This window comes from Macaca fascicularis, chromosome 4 (assembly GCF_037993035.2).
Source record: "Macaca fascicularis isolate 582-1 chromosome 4, T2T-MFA8v1.1".
NCBI classification, from domain to species: domain Eukaryota; kingdom Metazoa; phylum Chordata; class Mammalia; order Primates; family Cercopithecidae; genus Macaca; species Macaca fascicularis.
In genome coordinates, this window is record NC_088378.1 from 172,312,338 (window position 1) to 172,331,560 (window position 19,223).

At 44.0% G+C, this 19,223-nt stretch overlaps 1 long non-coding RNA gene across 1 annotated transcript; it reads right to left on the minus strand.

Moving 5' to 3' along the window:
* Positions 1-1,340: 1,340 nt before the first annotated feature.
* Positions 1,341-9,720, minus strand: LOC141410188 (uncharacterized). The gene is made up of 2 exons (XR_012434344.1): positions 8,922-9,720; positions 1,341-6,990 (listed from the first exon to the last, which is right to left on the minus strand). It is a non-coding gene; the product is annotated as an uncharacterized lncRNA (long non-coding RNA).
* Between the last annotated feature and the right edge of the window lie 9,503 nt (positions 9,721-19,223).

Here is a 19,223-nt window from a genome sequence, read left to right on the forward strand (position 1 = left end):
AGAGTTAAAGTAATTCTCACAAGCAATTACTTTGAGATAATCCGGCTTCATATTTGAAGAAAGACATTTCTCGGTTTACACAGGTCAGTCCCTTAATATAGGAAAATCCCATTGTTGTCATAGCCCACCCTCCAACACACACATGACAGGTGTCTATGATAATGCAAACAAAGAGAAGCAATTCAACCCCAGAATTGCCACACATCAGGTAGGGAAACTAAGTGCAGAGAAAAATGTATCTCTAAGCCAAGCAATAATTAATTAAAAAGACAAGAAGACATATAAGCATTTTCCCCCCTGAGGTTTATGTAGACAAAACTAGAGAAAAATGCAAGTATAAAATATATTACATTTCAAGCTAGTAAGGTTCGCCTCAAAACTTTTTAAGAGGTGCTGGCTGCACAAATAAAACTGGTGAGTGAGTCGGCCTTGGGAGAAAACAGTGTTTCAAAAATGGAAAGAGAGTGGTTCGGGAGAGGATCAACTGGGCCAGCAGCCTTTTCCATTAACAAACCTAATTTATTTGGGAAGCGAATTTATCCCAGGCTTTCTTTTTTACTGGATTATTGTCATTTCTATTGGCTTTCTCTGATCTCCACTTTTTGCTAAGACCTCAGATTTGCCAACCTTGGTACTTTTCAGAAATGTGACCTTCGTGTTAATAACTGTGCACACTCTCAGTATATTATCACTATCTTTGTGTACCTATGATAGGTTTGCACAGGCGAAGTCAACAGCTTTTATCTAAAGGGGCTCCCAGAGGAAGATTCCAGCTCTCAACCATCATGGCTATGCATACAGTGTGGTAACTAGAGGCAGGGACTCAGCCTCACCCAGTCTGTAAAGGAATGAAAAATTAAATGTTCAGAGCTGCTCATATAATCCTTGAACTTGGACATAAATACATCAAAGGTTTGGAAGAGATCATGGTAAGCCATGAGAACAAAACTCAGATTTGTTTATGACACCATCCCAAAGCAAAGATCTGAAGGGTGCTTTCATTTTCAAATTCAGGGGCTTTTGACACAAAGCCGATGGTGAAATGTATCCACGTATCCAAACCAAGATGGTTTCGCTCAAATAGTGAAGGGCATCAGCTTGTGAAAACTACATCAGTTAAAAAAAAAAAGTCTCATTTAACTTGCTGCAAATCCAGCCCATTAAGTTCCCCTGTAAAGTGGGTTTATGGAACATGTGGAACTTGCTGGCTTCTTGGGATATTACAAAGACAGATTTTTGATGGAGAATAGTATGCACTTCTCCCTATTTCATACTTCAGATTTATTATTTTCTCCTTTTAAAATATTTTTTGCAGAGCAAAGTTTGGATTAAGCCAAAACCTCAATCTTTATATTTTATTTCAGAACATATTATAAGTAGACACTTGAAAGTAAATTTTAAAGCACTTGTTCTCTTTTAACTAATCCAGAACAAAGAATTTAAAATAAACTTTCCAAGGCGCTTATCAATTTCAAGATGTACAAAAACTTTTCAACACATGAAAATCTTACTTTTAAATATCATGTTATTTACATCATCAAGAAATACATATTCAATATGTTTTTCTTGAACAGCCTAGTTTTTCAGATGAAGTATCACTAAATTTAAAGCAATAATCCTATTGTTAATCCAAAACAAAATTACAATAAGAACATTACAGTGTCTAAACATTCTGGAAACAAGGGAAATATCATACATTTATTGCACTTTTTCTGACTAAAGAGTGAACCTATTGCTTTAAGTTTAGAGTGACTTTACCTATGTCTGGAGGTTGAGGAAAAATAGAGTCAGTATATTATTTGAAAACGTTAACTAATAAACCCTTTGAAATAAGTTTATCCTCTGTTTCCAGACTTTTCAGACAGCTTGTATATTATTTTGGCTCAGATAGCATTTTACATACTAATGAATTACATACGGGTTGCAAAACCACTGCCCAACATTAGCTAAAGACATGAACGTCATACTCATCTACAGAGAGAGGCTGACTAGGGCCAGGGGCGGAGCACAGACCATCTCTGAGCGCTCAAGCTAAAAAACAAAACCTCGAACACAATTAGGGACCAACTTCCTCCTGCAGAAGCTGGTTTTTAATAGGCACATGGTTACCGAATTTGTGGGATGGCCAACAATATATGACTTAGGTGTTGACGGTGAGCTCCAAGTCAATTACTCGTGCGTTTATTCCACACACACACTTACCGAGCGCCTACCCTGGTCCAGGCACACGCCAAGCATCACAGTGCCTGGGAAGCTGTGATGAAATGTAGCCAAATTCTCAGCACAAATGCCCTTGCTCTGAACATTCGAGAGAAGTGTGCACAAGAGGGGGCCATGCACATGAAACACCTAATAGAGGAGCCTGGGTTTCTGGGGGCACCGCTTGGGGCACCCCCTGTTGTTTGCTGGCCTGGAACCAACCGTAGGAACCAGACAGATAACACCCTTTGGTTGCCTCTGTTCAAGAAGTGAGTCCCAAGCAGAGCTGGTGCCCCCACTCCTAAGTCGTACACTCACATTAGCATAAGCATCCCACGTTACTCAGATAAATGTGCATTCAATTTTAATCCCTGATTGGGTACACGCCACAAATACAGACTATTTTATCTGGTTAGATTGTAAATGATCAATACAATATGACAATTTAGTTGTAGAATATCAGCTATATTGGATTGCTACTGCAACTCTACCAGGGCACCTCAACCCAATTTATTTTCCAACCAGATGTCCCTTCATAACCAGATGTTCAAACAGACATTGAAACATAAGCACGCACATCTCTGGAGCTGTGCTCACTCACTCAGGGTCACACCCCATTCCTCCTTCAGAATTTTCCCAGGAAGTATCTCAGTGTCTTCCCCTCCCTGAAGCCACCTCCACCCCACACCCTCCACCAACATTATCCCCACCGAGTCACCATATACCAGTTTGTAAATACCAGAATGGAGGTCTGAAATGAGTAACCGTCTGAGAGCTAAGCCTCAGAACCATGAATAAGCTCAATCAATGTAAAGGAGAACGCCAGCCACAGAATCACCCACACGAGTCCTGTGTCCTTCCCGCTCCAAGCTTACCCTGAGTATCACAACCAGGTTAATTTCCCTAATCTGTGAGTTAGAATTTGGGTTTAGTTATGTTGACAACAGTCAGCGCTTCTACTCCATAAAGTGTCGAGGGATTCAGGTTCCTTCTGCGCTGATTTTCTGCCCCCTTCAAAGTGCTGCTTCATTCACAGGCCTCTGCACCATCCGCACATCTGAGCCACCAGGAAGGAAGGGTGGGGACCTGGAGAGCCCGTCCTATTTCTTTAAGGGCAAAGCATGGATGTGCTCGCATCATTTCTGTTCACAGCCCTTCCTGGGAACTTAGTCCCATGGCCACACCTTGCTACAAGACAGGCTGGGAATAAAGTGTGCGCTTCGTTCAGCCATGTGCCCAGGTGAAAGTTCTATTGCTGTGGAAGCTGAAAGAATGGATGCTGCGGGCCGGGCATGGTGGCTCACTCCTGTAATCTCAGCACTTTGGCAGGCCAAGGCGGGTGAATCGCTTGAGGTTAGGAGTTCAAGACCAGCCTGGCCATCATGACGAAACCCCATCTCTACTAAAAATACAACAATTAGCTGTGCATGGTGGCGGACACCTGTAATCCCAGCTACTCAGGAGACTGAGGCAGGAGAATCGCTTGAACCCAGGAGGCAGAGGTTGCAGTGAGCCAAGCTTGTGCCACTGCACTCCAGCCTGGGCAACAGAGCAAGACTCTGACTCAAAAAAAAAAAAAAATTAGAACGAATGGATGCTGGGGAGCAAGGGAGAGGCTCTGCCACGCCAAAATACTTCATGTGTCTCTGCTCAAGATGCCCTGTCCATGTGGCACACACTGGGGCCAACATCCATGGCACACTGGGGCCAACATCCGTGGCACACTGGGGCCAACATCCGTGGCACACACTGGGGCCAACATCCGCTTGCACTGCAGCCATTCCGGAGCAGACGGTCCTCAATGATCCAGCTTTCATCACCAGCTCAGGCTCTCCGCAGCCTCCGAGACTACACACTCCACAACCCGGGCTCACCGTGCCTCTTCCCCTCTTACAGAGGCTGAGTCAATGCCCCAACTCCTCCGTAAATCTCTCCCTTCTTACTCTATCCCATAACACTCTTCCTCCTCTGAACTCTGCCTGGGTTACCAGCCCAGTCTCCATCCCCTCAGTCATGACAGTGGATACCATTCGATGCTCACCCTTATGCCCTCAGTCCTCAGCTTCCAGGACCTGTGGAGAGCATCCGTCTACAAGAGCCTGCCGTGCTCCCTGTGAAGGCGTCTCATGATCTGCACAGCAGAGGCCAGAAGGGCTGAGGAGTTAATGCTCCCAGGAGCAGCTCTCAGGCAATGAAGTGGGAGAGAGCTGGAAGATGACTGGCCCACCTCCCTCATCCTCAGGCAGACGAACATCAGCTTCCGTTTCATAACATTTCCCAGTGTGGCCCGTTGCCCACAGTGCCAGTGAGCCTTGGCTGACTTCCTTCCTTTCCCTGTCTCATTTCTGTCGCTCTCCTTCCTAGCCATGCTTCCTGGATCACTCCTATTCAACTAGTAGTCCTCAAATTCTTGCCTCGGTGTCTCCTTAGAAATCTGTATTAATTGGGGTTCTCCAGACAGTCAGAACCCAGGTGGGGGACATGGGCCATTATAAGAAATTGGCTCGCACAGTTGTAGAAGTCGCTGGAGGCCCAACAGAGCCAGTGGTGTGGGTCCAGCCTAAGTCTGAAGGTCTGAGAACCAGGAGAGCAGATGGCCTAAAAAGATGACAGGAAAAGAACCATGCCCCAGCTCAAGAAGTGAGGCAGAGAGAACAAATCCCCTCCTCTGCCTTTTGTTTTGTTCAGGCCTCCTCAGATTGGATGGTGCTCACCCACTTGGGGGGGGGGGATCTGTTTTACACGGTCTACCAATTTAAATGCCCATCTCATCCAAAACACCCTCACAGAAACCCCCAGAATAAAGGTTAGCCAAATATCTGAACTAACCTGGTCCGGTCAAGGTGACACGAAATTCATCATCACAAAACAACTAAGACAGTCACGCCTCATCCTCCCTACCCTCCCTAGAGTTCTGGACAATGCAAATGCCCCCATCTCATTGTGCCATATCCCCAGTGCCTGGCACACACGCAGTAGGTGCTTCACAGATGTTGGAGGTTCGTCAGAACTGACTATATTTGCATGTCCATTTTCCCTCTCTGTTCTAATGCCAGTGCTGTAACTGGTTAGTTCAACACCCAGTCTGCTGAAGCAGGAGCGGCTGCTGCAAACTTTGTCACTTATGGTTCAGGCAGGTACCAGCCTTGTCATAACCACACAGTAATTAAACACGAAAGTACGTTTCCCTGTGCTTTACAAAGCATAAAGCTATTTGTTTTGGTTTCATCACCAACACTTCATTAAGCAGCAGAAGAGTTAGGTTATCTACTGAACCGATTTTGTACTAAGCTTTGTTTACTTTCTGTTCAATGAACATGCTAATTCATTGTCATAAAATTCATAGTTTACGCAAAAATCCATTGTCCCCTAGTCTACCAAATGTTAGCAATTCAAAATGTACAGCAAATGGTTCCATTTAGAGGGCACACGAGTGAGTACTGAGAACGGCCATGAAGCCCGGAATAGGCTTCTCTTCCTCCTTTCTCCCCTCCCTGCCTCATACGCCCATCTTTCCTCCTTCTCCACGCACAGAGAGACGCTCATAAAAGAGAGAAATATTTCCATCAGGCACAGCAGTGCAGAAGCTGCATACTGTTTGGATTTGCACAGTATCATTTTTGTTATCTCCCCACGTCGTTTATAAAAGTTTTGCAGTTGTGTGTGGGCGTATAGGTAAAAATTTTTTGAGCATTTTGAATTCTATAAAATCCAGAAGAAACTTTGCCAAATCTATTCCCATCTTGCTTTTTAAACTCATACACATTTAAAGGGATATTCAATACTTTTGTTTTTGACTTGGATACTCATAGGCCATTAAAGTGTTGTCTTTTAAAAGCTATTTGCTATTCAAGGAGCCTTGGGAGCCCATTTTACGATCCTTTTTAAGTCCTTTTTCTCTGAACAGGAAGCTGCATCTTGCCAAGAGTAAGCACACCAAGCAGAGGGAGGCAGGGCTGGGCTCTGTGAACGGCTGAGCGCTCCATCCCATTCCTCCCGCGTGTGACTCTCACAGGGTGAAAACTTGATCAAGACCATTAGAGTGAGAAAGCAATGTGACAAAAATGAGGAGCTTAAATACCAGCCAAGAACCGGGCTTTTCTCTGGGTCTGAAACTAGAGATGACCAGAGAAGACGTGCCTTTCTCAAAATCTGGAGAACCGTCCTCTCTGGGGAGCGCTGTCACACCTCTCCGAGCTCCTTACACTGGCTAGCGAGTCCCACAGCGTGTGCCCACCAGGGGCCATCCGATTTTCTCACTCCTCACTTGTCATTTCACTTTTCATTAGCAGTAATGGCAGTAATGGCAGAAGGAGCAGCTCTCCTTCTCCACGTGGGAGGAGACACCATCCTGGCCAGAGAGAGAGAGAGAGAGAGAGTGGGCTTTTCCTTATTTTCTTGCCACTTCCTGTTAGCCAAGATCTGGACTTAAGGAAAATGCATAACCACGCTGGGTTGGTTTCTTAGAGCTGCCATGACACACTGGCAAAGACCGGGTGGCTTCAAACCACAGGCGTATTCTCTCAGGGTTCTGGAAGCTAGAAGTCCCAAGTCACGGTGCCAGAAGGGCCGTCTGCCCTCTGAAGTGCTAGGGAAGGGTCCTCCCTTGTCTCTTCTCATGGTGTTGCCAGCATTGCTTGATGTTTCCTGGTTTGCAGATGCATCACTCCAGTGTGCTTCTGGTATCACGGGGCCATCTTCTCCCCGTGTCTCCGTCTTCTTATAAGGATACCAGTCTCACTGGATTTAGGGCCCACTAGGCCGGTATGGCCACATCTTAACTAATTACATCTGAAAAACAAACAAACAAACAAACAAAACCGATTTTCTATTACCAAATAAGGTCACATTACAAGATTCTAGAGAGACATGAATTGTGGGGCAAAACAACTCGAACCTGTGGATTCCCCCTGCTGCCCCCACAAGTGCACGTTTGTCCCGTGTGCAAAATACTTTTATCCCATCCCAACTTCTCCAAAAGTCATAACCCATTCCAGCATCAATTCTAAGTCTAAAATAGCATCTAAATACCATCAACTCAAAAGCCCCAGATCTCATCTTCTGAATAGGTATGGATGAAACTCTGGGTCTGAGCCACAGTGGAGCAACGCTCCTCTCCATCTATGCACCTGTGAAACTGGAAAGCAAGTTACCTGCTTCCCAAAGACAACGGTGGTCAAATACGGGAAAGCATTTCCATCCCCAAGTGAGTGAAAGAGACAGAATAAAAGAGTCGCTTGTCCCAAGCAAGTTCAGAACTCAGCAGAGCAATTTCTACTAGGTCTAAATAATCCTCTGTGATCCCATGCTCTGTCCTCTGGGCCTGTGGATGTCTCAGCAGAGAACCTCCCAGCACCACTGGACAGGCGAATTCCTTTTTGTGGAACCCTAGAAGGGTTCTACACAGATCTTTCTGAGCAGCCCAGCCCTGTTCCTGGCGTCTGCTGAGATGGCTGTGTAGACCCAGTAGTCACATGCCTAATCTCTTCCACCAAAGGCTGTCCGACCTCACCCTTGACTCTCAGCATTTCTGGCAATACGGACAGGCTGAGAATTTTCCACATCATCAAATGCTGGTTCCTTATTGCTAACAGTTCCTTTCTCAAGGTATCTCTTTCCTCCCCCATTTTACTATAAGCACAAAGGAAGAAATCAGGCCACAGTTTGCTTAGAAATTCCCTCAGTTACATATCCAAGTTCATCACTTCCTAGTTCTCTTTCCATCCAATGGTAAAACACAACTTAGCCAAAATTTCTATCATTTTTTAAGAGGCTCACCTTTCCTGCAGCATCCGATAACTTGTTTCTAATTTTATTCTACATTCTCACCAAAAGCACCTCTAACGCTCACATCTCTAGCAACGTTCTGATCATGATGACAATATGTGTTCTCCAAGACAATGGAAATTTTCTCCACTGTCTTCTTCCCTTCCTTCTGAGACCTCATCAAAATTGCCTGTATTTATTGTTTTGAATAGACTTAGTAGGTACAAGTGCATTTCTTTTTACCTGGATGGATATATTGCACAGTGGTGAAGTGGGCTTTTAGTGAATGTACCCATTACCCAAATAGTGCACATTGTACCCAACAGGTAATTTCTTATCCCCAAAATTGCCTTTAATATCCATACTTCTACCAAGTCTCTTCTAGGCTTTTAAAAGCATGCACCTCAAGTTTCTTTCAGTCACTTCCCATTACCCAATTCCAAAGCTACTTCTGCATTTTTAGAAATCTGCTATATAATGTTATATACATTGTGTGTTTGATATCGTTTGGCTCTGTGTCTCCACTCAAATCTCATCTCAAAATAAAATCCCCACTTGTCCAGGGAGGGACCTTCTATCCCCACATGTGGAGGGAGGAGGTGATTAGATCATGGGGGCAATTTTCTCTATGCTGTTCTCGTGATAATGAGTGAGTTCTCACAAGAGCTGATGATTCTATAAGTGTTTGACAGTTTCTCCTTCACATGCTGCATTGTGAAGAAGGTGCCTGCTTCCCCTTCTGCCATGATTGTAAATGTCCTGAGGTCTCCCCAGCCACAGGGAACTGTGAATCAATTAAACCTCTTTCCTTTATAAATTACCCAGTCTTGGGTATTTCTTTAGAGCAGTGTGAAAATGAACCAATATAGCGTTGTATATTATTTATTAATATACACACACCCACTCCCACAAAGAAAGAGAGAGAAGGAGATATTTATTTGAAGGAATTGGCTCACATTATTGTGGGGATTGGCAAATCTAAAATGCGTAGAACAGGCTGGCGGGCTGGAAACTCAACACGGAGTTGATGCTGCAGGCATGATGCAGAAATTCTTCTCCGGGAATCATCCGGTTTTGCTCTCAAGGCCTTCAAATGATTGGGTGAGGTTCGCCCACAACATCCAGGGAAATCTTAAAAGTTAACCGCATCTATAAAGTACCTTCACACAATACCTAGATGTGCATCTAATTAAATAATAGGGTACTATCTTCTAGTCAAGTTGACACATGAAACCAACACACATTCCCAATCTAATGAGACCCCCAAGAATTAAAATCATTTGTCTAGGTTTTATTGATCACTACTTATTTTTAAGATTCGACTGGCCTAAAATGGAATTATTATGTGAATTTCAGAGCAGCAGAATTACTTTTCCTATCAAAGTTCAGAGATGAATACAATGGAAATAGCAGAATAGCACGTGCACAAACAGCTGACCTGTCCTGGCTTCTACAGCCTCAACAGGTAAGTGGATTGAAGAGCGGTAAGAGAAAGGCCCTCCTATCTAATATGCAATGGTAGATTGTTTGTCCTCAATCAATAAAAGCATGAGCCATACATACAGGAAAGTACCCTTGAATTTTTTTTCTTTTTTTTTTTTTCTTTCTTTCTTTCTTTCTTTCTTTCTTTTTTTTTTTTTTTTTTTTTTGAGGTGGAGTGTCATTCTGTCACCCAGGCTGGAGTGCAGTGGTGCAATCCCGGCTCACTGCAAGCTCCGCCTCCCGGGTTCAGCCATTCTCTTGCCTCAGCCTCCCGAGTAGTTGGGACTATAGGTGCCCGCCAACATGCCCGGCTAACTTTTTTTTATTTTTTATTTTTAGTAGAGACGGGGTTTCACCATGTTTGCCAGGATGGTCTCGATCTCCTGACCTCGTGATCCGCCCGCCTCGGCCTCCCAAAGTGCTGGGATTACAGGCGGGAGCCTCCGCACCCGGCCTGATTTTTTTAACTTGGCTTTTTAAACAAATCTTTATTTCCCCTGGTTACAAAAACAGTGTGCTCACTTTAGATAATTTGAGAAAGGCAAGGAAGAAGAGAAGAAACATCATTTATAATTCTACTTCAGACTTAGCCCTTCCTAACGCTTTAATGTATTTTTTCAAGTGTGTTTTGCTGAATATGCCTAATATGCTTACATGTATACATATATAATCCAGAAATATATGTGGGTAGACACAGTCATGCACACACCTTATGAAACCTTACATTTCTGGTTTAGCGATCTCCTTTTTCTCACTAACAATTATCTTTACTTTTTTGTAAATTTACTTATTTGTGGAGAGATTAGATCCTTCACAACATCCAATGAGTATTAAAACCCATATTCTAGAACAAATGTCCAGAGACTATTAAATAAAAATTCATTTTTCATTCAAAGTTGCAAGATTTAATAAGATCAGCAGATTTACACACAGAAACCTCAACTAGCCATGTGAGTTTAGTATGTTCATCTCCACAAGACTGTGGCCTCTCTCTGTCACTGAGGCACATTTCCCACAATTCTGAGCTTGCTAGAAGGATTAGAATCTGTATAGGAAGGCATCTCAAACTCTAGTTTCCACGACCAAGGTAACCTCCTTGTTTAGATACCCTACATTCACGTTCTAGGCATCAAGTTCGAGGATAGCTGTAATATTACTTAGCAACTATATGCAGCAATAACATGACTGACTACAAAACAATCTGACGAAAAACCTAATCACTAATTAGTCAATAACTGGTGATTATCCACTGATATGTGAAACAAGGTCATTCCTAATGGATTTTAAAGAATCACAGCATCAAGGGTCATGAATCAGTTTCACCGAGCCTAGAAACTGACAATGCGGAACTCAAAGCCTCTCACTCTTGTCACTGAGCTTCTTGGAGCCATAAACGGGTCTGAAAACGAGGCCTCCCAGCGCCATGGGGAGCGCTCTTCTTCCTCACCTCCTTCCTCACCTCCTGCATTTGGAGGAACACACGTCTCAAAATACATTCTGAACAAAAGGGTTCTATTGCAAAGTAAGCCTAGCAGCCTCTTGGGTTGTTAGCATACTCGCCTCATAAGAGATCCCCAGTTAAACAAGCTTTTTTAACCAGCGTTTTCCAAACCTCCCTTATCCCAGAACCTAGAGCCCCACAGCTTGAGAATTTGGGGTAAGGAACTGGTTTTAGAATTTGCACATTTAGGAGGAGGAGAGGGTGGAGATTTAGTTTCATCTTTCTTTTATAGTTTGCTATTTTAATGACCAATTCTTCCACAATCAATGTAATCAATCATGCAGTCTATGCTTATTTACATTAATGACAGAAACTAGAGAGATAATTCAAAACAGCAGGTTGTTAAAACAAATAACAAAGAATTGGCTTTGGAGTGAGTTGTTGAGCTGATATTAACTCATGATGAAGTATGGCTGACTGGGCCAGAGAGTGGCCCCAACACTCCGGCAAGCTCGAGGCCTTGTGAGCCACCACGGAAGATGGTGGGGCCTTTACACCATGTGGCCCCACATACAAATAGGCACAGGTCCTTTATTCCAGGATTCAAATAAAAGCCTCAATATGAAGACATCACTCAGGTAAAACAGAAGAATCTATGTCTCCCAATCACTCCCAACAGTCTGCCCCAGACTTGGTAATACCACGTCTTTAAGACAAAACCAAGAATGTCGCTGCTGTGCTAAAAAAATTCACTCACTCTTTTTCCGCTTTACAGAGTAAAGGCGAAAATCCGGCGTGGTTCTTAAGGCCCTCTTACATCTGACCCAGGTCCACATCTGGCTCTGTTGTTTCTCCACACCCCTGCTCTTTCCTTCCCTAGTCCACTTGCCTGCAGTGACTTTCTCTCTCCTTCCCAGATACAGTGTATCGGTTTCCAATTGCTGCATAACAAGCCTGATATAATGGCTTATGACCACATATGTGTATCTCCCCGTGGTTCAGTAGGTGAGAAGGCTCACATGGGTCTCGTGGGGATAAAGCTAAGATGTCAGCAGAGCTGCTTCCTTTCTGGAGGGTCTAGGGGAGACTTCATTCCCTTACCTTTTCCAGATTTTAGAGGCCATTAAATTCCTAAGGCCATGGCCCCTTCCTTCATCTTCAAATCCAGCAACGTTGCGTCTCTCTGCCCAGCTTTCCAGAGTCATCTCTCTCTGACTCTCTTCTCACACCTCCTTCTTCTGTTTCAAAGGACCCCTGTGATTATACCGGGCCCACCCAGATAATTCATGACCACCTCCCTACCTTAAGGTCAGCTAATTAGCAACATTAATTCCCACATTAATTCCCTGCAACTTTGATTCCTCTTTGCCTTGTAAGGTAATGTACCCACCAGTCCTTGGAATTAGGATACAGAAATCTTTGGCATTGGGAGGGATTATTTTGCTACTACATACGACAAGAGCACTTTACTTGTGAAGGTTCTGTGCCTCTGTAGTGTTTGTTTATTGCTTCTATTATACTTCTCATCACAGACTTATTTGTACTATTATTTACTTACAAAAGTATCCTCCACTTCGTTACAAGCTCCTGAAGAGCAGGGACCACGCTTTAATCCCATTTTTGTCTTCTGAGGCCAGGTCCAGTCATTGGCACAAAGAATTTTTTGATGACTGGCATTTTCCCTGACTTTTACAAATTCTGCCTTCTGTATAAGTTTCTTGCTCAACTTAGAATCAATTAGCAATCTGCAGCCAAAGCAAATGAAATTAGTGTTCACAAAGCCTTCACTTAGGAGATTAAGTGGTAAACATCTTGAATTATCAACACAGATCAAAGAATAATCCCAATGAACACTACAATTTTATAAGATCTCTTTATAAAATAAGGCCAGCGGTTTTCCAGGCCCACAATTTCAAACTGACTTTACCAAACCAGCTTAATTTTAGCCACAGATCCGTGGCAGAAGAACATGTTCACACGTTCCCTACAAGTCTTTTTAAAAATTTGAAGAATGTGGCCGGACACGGTGGCTCAAGCCTGTAATCCCAGCACTTTGGGAGGCCAAGATGGGCGGATCACGAGGTCAGGAGATCGAGACCATCCTGGCTAACACGGTGAAACCCCGTCTCTACTAAAAATACAAAAAAAACTAGCCGGGCGAGGTGGCGGGCACCTGTAGTCCCAGCTACTTGGGAGGCTGAGGCAGGAAAATGGCGGGAACCCGGGAGGCGGAGCTTGCAGTGAGCTGAGATCCAGCCACTGCACTCCAGCCTGGGCGACAGTGAGACTCCATCTAAAAAAAAAAAAAAAAAAAAAAATTTGAAGAATGTGTTAAAATTCGGAAATAAATGACAAGAATGTGTATCTGCAGACAAGACCCAGCAGGAGACAGCACACCACACTGACTGAGTAAAGGGGGTGTAATGAAGGGGCATTTCTAACCATGTGGGCAGAGTTAGGAATGGCAGCAAGGGGTGAGGCAGGATCTCAGGGCTGAGGATGGTGGGGGGTTCTCACTACTCTTTGGCCGGAAGGGGAAAGGGAAAGGAGAAGTTCCTGCAGCCCAGAGAAGGAAGCCCAGTGGGAGCCGTGGCCAGGTGGGGACTTTGCTCTTCCCATTGCCTCCCGCCTCCCGCTCCTGCTTCCCAGTAGCCCCAAGTAGGCAGAGGGAAAACAAGTACTGGACAAATCCTAAGTCAATAAAATAGAAAATACAAAAACAAGAGAGAAAATCATGAAAACAAGAGCTGATTGAGAGGCTGAACAAAGTGGATAAACCTCTAGCCGGACTAATCTGGAACAAGAGGAGACACCAATGACTGATGGGAGGAATGACAGTGGACCTCTCCATAGATCCCACAGACATTGACAGGGTGGTTAGGGGACATTAGGAACCACTGTGTACTCATAAATTCCACCACTTCAGATGAACAGGCAAGGAAATGTGTGTCCTTGAAAGACACAGGCCAACAAAACTCACTCAAGAGGAGGCTCCTTGCCAGCTGACTGGGACATCTCGCTGACAGTACACACCACATCACACTTCGGGTAAGGGATAGCTCTCCAGGCCCCACTAGAAAGGAGGTAAAGAAGGAGGAGGAAAGAACATCTGGCTGACAGTACACACCACATCACACTTCGGGTAAGGGATAGCCGTCCAGGCCCCGCTAGAAAGGAGGTAAAGAAGGAGGAGGAAAGAACATCTGGCTGACAGTACACACCACGTCACACTTCGGGTAAGGGATAGCCGTCCAGGCCCCACTAGAAAGGAGGTAAAGAAGGAGGAGGTTAGAACATCTGGCTGACAGTACACACCACGTCACACTTCGGTTAAGGGATAGCCATCCAGGCCCCACTAGAAAGGAGGTAAAGAAGGAGGAGGAAAGAACATCTGGCTGACAGTACACACCACATCACACTTCGGGTAAGGGATAGCCGTCCAGGCCCCGCTAGAAAGGAGGTAAAGAAGGAGGAGGAAAGAACATCTGGCTGACAGTACACACCACGTCACACTTCGGGTAAGGGATAGCTCTCCAGGCCCCACTAGAAAGGAGGTAAAGAAGGAGGAGGTTAGAACATCTGGCTGACAGTACACACCACATCACACTTCGGGTAAGGGATAGCCATCCAGGCCCCACTAGAAAGGAGGTAAAGAAGGAGGAGGAAAGAACATCTGGCTGACAGTACACACCACATCACACTTCGGGTAAGGGATAGCCATCCAGGCCCCACTAGAAAGGAGGTAAAGAAGGAGGAGGTTAGAACATCTGGCTAACAGTACACACCACATCACACTTCGGGTAAGGGATAGCCGTCCAGGCCCCACTAGAAAGGAGGTAAAGAAGGAGGAGGTTAGAACATCTGGCTGACAGTACACACCACATCACACTTCGGGTAAGGGATAGCCGTCCAGGCCCCACTAGAAAGGAGGTAAAGAAGGAGGAGGTTAGAACATCTGGCTGACAGTACACACCACATCACACTTCGGGTAAGGGATAGCCGTCCAGGCCCCACTAGAAAGGAGGTAAAGAAGGAGGAGGTTAGAACATCTGGCTGACAGTACACACCACATCACACTTCGGGTAAGGGATAGCCATCCAGGCCCCACTAGAAAGGAGGTAAAGAAGGAGGAGGAGGAGAAGAGACCTCATTAGAAGGTAGGTAAGCAGGTTGCCCCTAATAGGCCCATTCTAACTTCCCCATTTTTCCTGGGCCGTTGGATGGAGAAATTCCAGAATTTGAGCCTCCTTGACTCCAGGTCACCATTGAGTCCAGGCTTCACTCAGCCAACCTGGTAGACTCAAGCCAACATATTACATTCCAAATCCTGAATATTTATACCCACGTCAATAAATACAGCCCAATCACTGCTTCCATTTGATTTTTATTAGTCTAACAGCCTTCGAAGGCATCCCATAATGCTCCCCAGGCCCCAGCAGATGTACATTGGCAAGACCTGTAATTCTCTTGGTAGACAGACTATCTCCTCCAAAACAAGGATTTGTGCTTCTCCATCTGGGCTGTGCTGGGATCTAATCGCGTTATGCGCCTGGTGGCAATTGGGGTGGTAGGGCTTACAGCCGAGAGGGACGTGCACCTGTTTGTGAGCAGATTCCGCAGGTGTATTCTCTGAAGGGCATTTATACCTGGAGAAGCAGTTGCCTGAAGACAAGTTCAGGGAGAATTGGAGGTTTAAAACTTCTTAGTCTCTTACATGTCTCGGTCTCCCACCTCTCCCCAACCAGCCATTACCTGAGAGTGACGGCCGTGGGGCTGCGCCTTCATAGAAGCTACAACTCCACAGCCCATACATCAGGCAGAGCTCAGCCACATCTGCCATGACTAGGAAGTGAGAAGCTCCCACCAAGCTGCCAGGCTTTCTCACTGTCTGAGTGTGCGCTGAGTAAAACACACGTAATACTAATCAATAATAATAATCCTCACAATCTCCAGTTTCTCCTTTTCTCTGTATACAATGTCTAGAGTCACCAGAAACAGCCAGCTGGCCTCACAATCCTGATCTCACTTTTGGTGTCAAAGCAACCAGGACTATTGCCCTTTGATCCCATCCCTCGTCCCTGCATCTGCACTTCCTCTCATGCCACCACTGAGGACAATTTGAGAAGCTGGTGCTACCGTGTGGAACCGCGTACCAGGGCCTCATCTCCTGCAAAGCTATCTGTATACTTCTCCACTGTAGGAGCAACCAATGCCAGAAGTCTTTTTAGAGGGTTTGTTTGCTGGGGCCATTTCTGGTACCAACGACCGTCAGTCAGATGCTATAGATGTTACACTTAATGGAGGAATTGAGAGAATTCAGTGAAGAAGCTATTTTGAAGGGTCTGCGCAAAAATGGAGATACATCGATGACAGATTATTGATTGATTGATGACAGATAAACGATAACTAAATCATATATAGACAAATGACATAGATGATAGATAACTGTGAGATAGATAGATGGCATGGAAGGGGTTTGGGGAAATCTGTTAGGGAAAATGAGGGATCCAATTACGTTACAACAGTATGAGATCTACCTAGAGAAAACTGTGGCCTTGACAGAGGCATGCAGTCAAACCAAGGTCCCTGGATGCAGCCAGAGGAATCAGCAGCCCAACCCCACTCTTCTCACTGTGCCTCCATAAAAAGCCGCATTGAGGAGGAGCATGTGGGTTACCCTTTGGAGAGAAGGGTGGAGCAGGGACCTGGAGGCCCAGAGAGTAGATGCCCAGCACATGATTCATCCAAAACCTCGCCTTGCCGGGTCACTAGATCACTCAGCCACTGAAGCTTCCCTCTGACTCCAGCTCACTTTCTCCCATCATGACCCATGCAGTCCTCTGATGCTCCAACAAGGACACCAAAAGGCAAATCAGTATTCACCTAATTTTCATTGTAAATGACTATCTTGTTAGTGAAGAGGACCCTCTCCTGCATCCTGTTTCCTTAGAGCCATCACTGCTCTTGGTGACCTGAATAATCCAATAAATCAATGTGCGTTCATGAGGTCAATTGTGGTAAGAACTTCATGCATTGCTTATATCACACAAAAGCCCAGACCAGACAGCACTCCACCCCAGTGCTCACTCCCCTGTTTATAGATTTCTCAGTGTAATATCCTTGGGAATACCACTATTCTCTGTCCTTTAAATAACTGTATTGTGCTTCCAAAGTTAACCAGATTAAATACATTTAAGCATTTTATTTAGAAAAGAATCTGATGGAAATAGTAACTCAATAAAATGAAAACAATACCTTTTTTTTTTTTCAGTAGGACGCATATCTTTAAAAATTCCAGTGTTATATTCCTTTTAAAAATCTTCCAACTTAGGATAAAATTTCATTGGGAATTATCATAACCTGTCTTTAAAAAATCATGCTCTGGGTCGGGTGCAGTGGCTTATGCCTGTAATTCCATCAATTTGGGAGGCGAGGCAGGTGGATCACCTGAGGTCAGGAGTTTGAGACAGCCTGGCCAACATGGTGAAACCCCATCTCTACTAAAAATACAAAACTTAGCTGAGTGTGGTGGCACATGCCTGCAATCCCAGCCACCCGGGAGGCTGAGGCAGGAGAATCCTTTGAACTTGGGAGGTGGAGGTTGCAGTGAGCTGAGATCGCACCACTGTACTCTAGCCTGGGCGACAAGAGCAAAACTCCATTTAAAAACAAACAAACAAACAAACAAACATGTTCTGGAAAGTTAAGCAGTCTGACTCTAATAAAACAGGACAGTAGGAAAAAAATGCTTAGTCACCATAAAGCATAGAATGACGAGGATTTTGGAAACCAGAAACAGAAGGACATTTAGAAAACAAAAACGGCTGAAATGGAAGATGCCTGGAGAAAATATTTGTCTTACTCAATCAAGAAATCCATGCCATATAGCATTAGGGTTAATTCCAGGTGAAACTGTGAAATAAGCAAAGTTGATATTTGATGATTTCATTGTTGAGTCGTTCTCTAATTGTTACCAAACCTTATTTGACCCCATAGACATTGCGTTTTCTTCCTCTCACTCTCTTCTGTTTCTCTCTCTTCTCTTCTTCCCCCACCTCTTTGACAATTACCACCCTAATCTATCTCTCCTCACTCCATTTATATTTTAATTTCAAGAATCGGGAAAGTATCTCAGCAATTCATTCACATTGATGGTAAAGTGACTAATAAATCTCAGTATGTTACTATTTTATGAACTGTTACCATTTCACAGGTGACAATGGCTTTTTAAAACTCCAGGTCAAACTTATATAATTGGGGGAATTTAGGCAATAATAAGTGCAGTGAGGATGTCCCTGTGCTTGCAGGTGGGCTACAGCCTTCTGGACAACGAACACAACACACAGCAAGTGCCTCCGTTGAGCCAGGCACCCTGCCAAGAGTTGGAAATGCAAATGTGATAATACACAAACTCAGCTAATTGAGAAAGCTCTCACAGTGCAATCTTCTCATAAATGAGCCAGGTACAGACCACTTCACCAGTAAATCGTTTCAAATATTCAAAGAATGTATACTTCTATTTCAACTCTCATAGAACATTGAGAAAAGTTTCACACCACTTTTACCATTATGTGAAATACTTATATTGAAACCTGAGACAAATAGCACTAAAAAGAAAAATAAATACAAGGTTTTCACTAGTAGAATGACTGTTCACAGAAATTACCCAAGTGCAATAAGAGGAAACAGAAGGGCAAGTGCAAATTCCATCTTTGACACAACCAGGATACATCTCTAATAACCAGGATACATCTCTAATTCCTGATCACAATATTTGAGAATGGGCTGCCAAATGTCCACCCTCGAAGATATTCACCAGCCTCTCTGATGAACACAGATGAAAACAATCCTAGATAAATGAAACTGAGCAGTGTTTGTCCAAAATGAATGCATTATAGTCAAGTAGAGTTTGTCCCAGCAATAAAAATCTATTTGTATACCATATTAACTAAAGAAAAATTGTCTTATCTCAATAGAGGCAGAAAAATCATTCACTAAAATTAAACATTCACTTCTGATTATAAATAAAAATAATGATCTATATCTAGTAATAGAAGATATCTCTTTTAATTTGATATAAGTCATTAAAGTAGGGCAACATCGTGTGTAATGATGAAAATGCGCAAGCATTCCTATTAAAATCAGAAATAAGGCAAAGATGGCTGCTATCATTATTCCTATTCCACCTTGGACTGAAGGCCTTAACCATGTAATATAGCAAGAAAAACAAATACTAGGCATGATAATTGAAAAAGAGTGATACATTGCCTCATAGAAAACCCTAGAGAATCTATGGAAAGACAACTATAATGAATAAGAAAGTTCAGCAAGATTG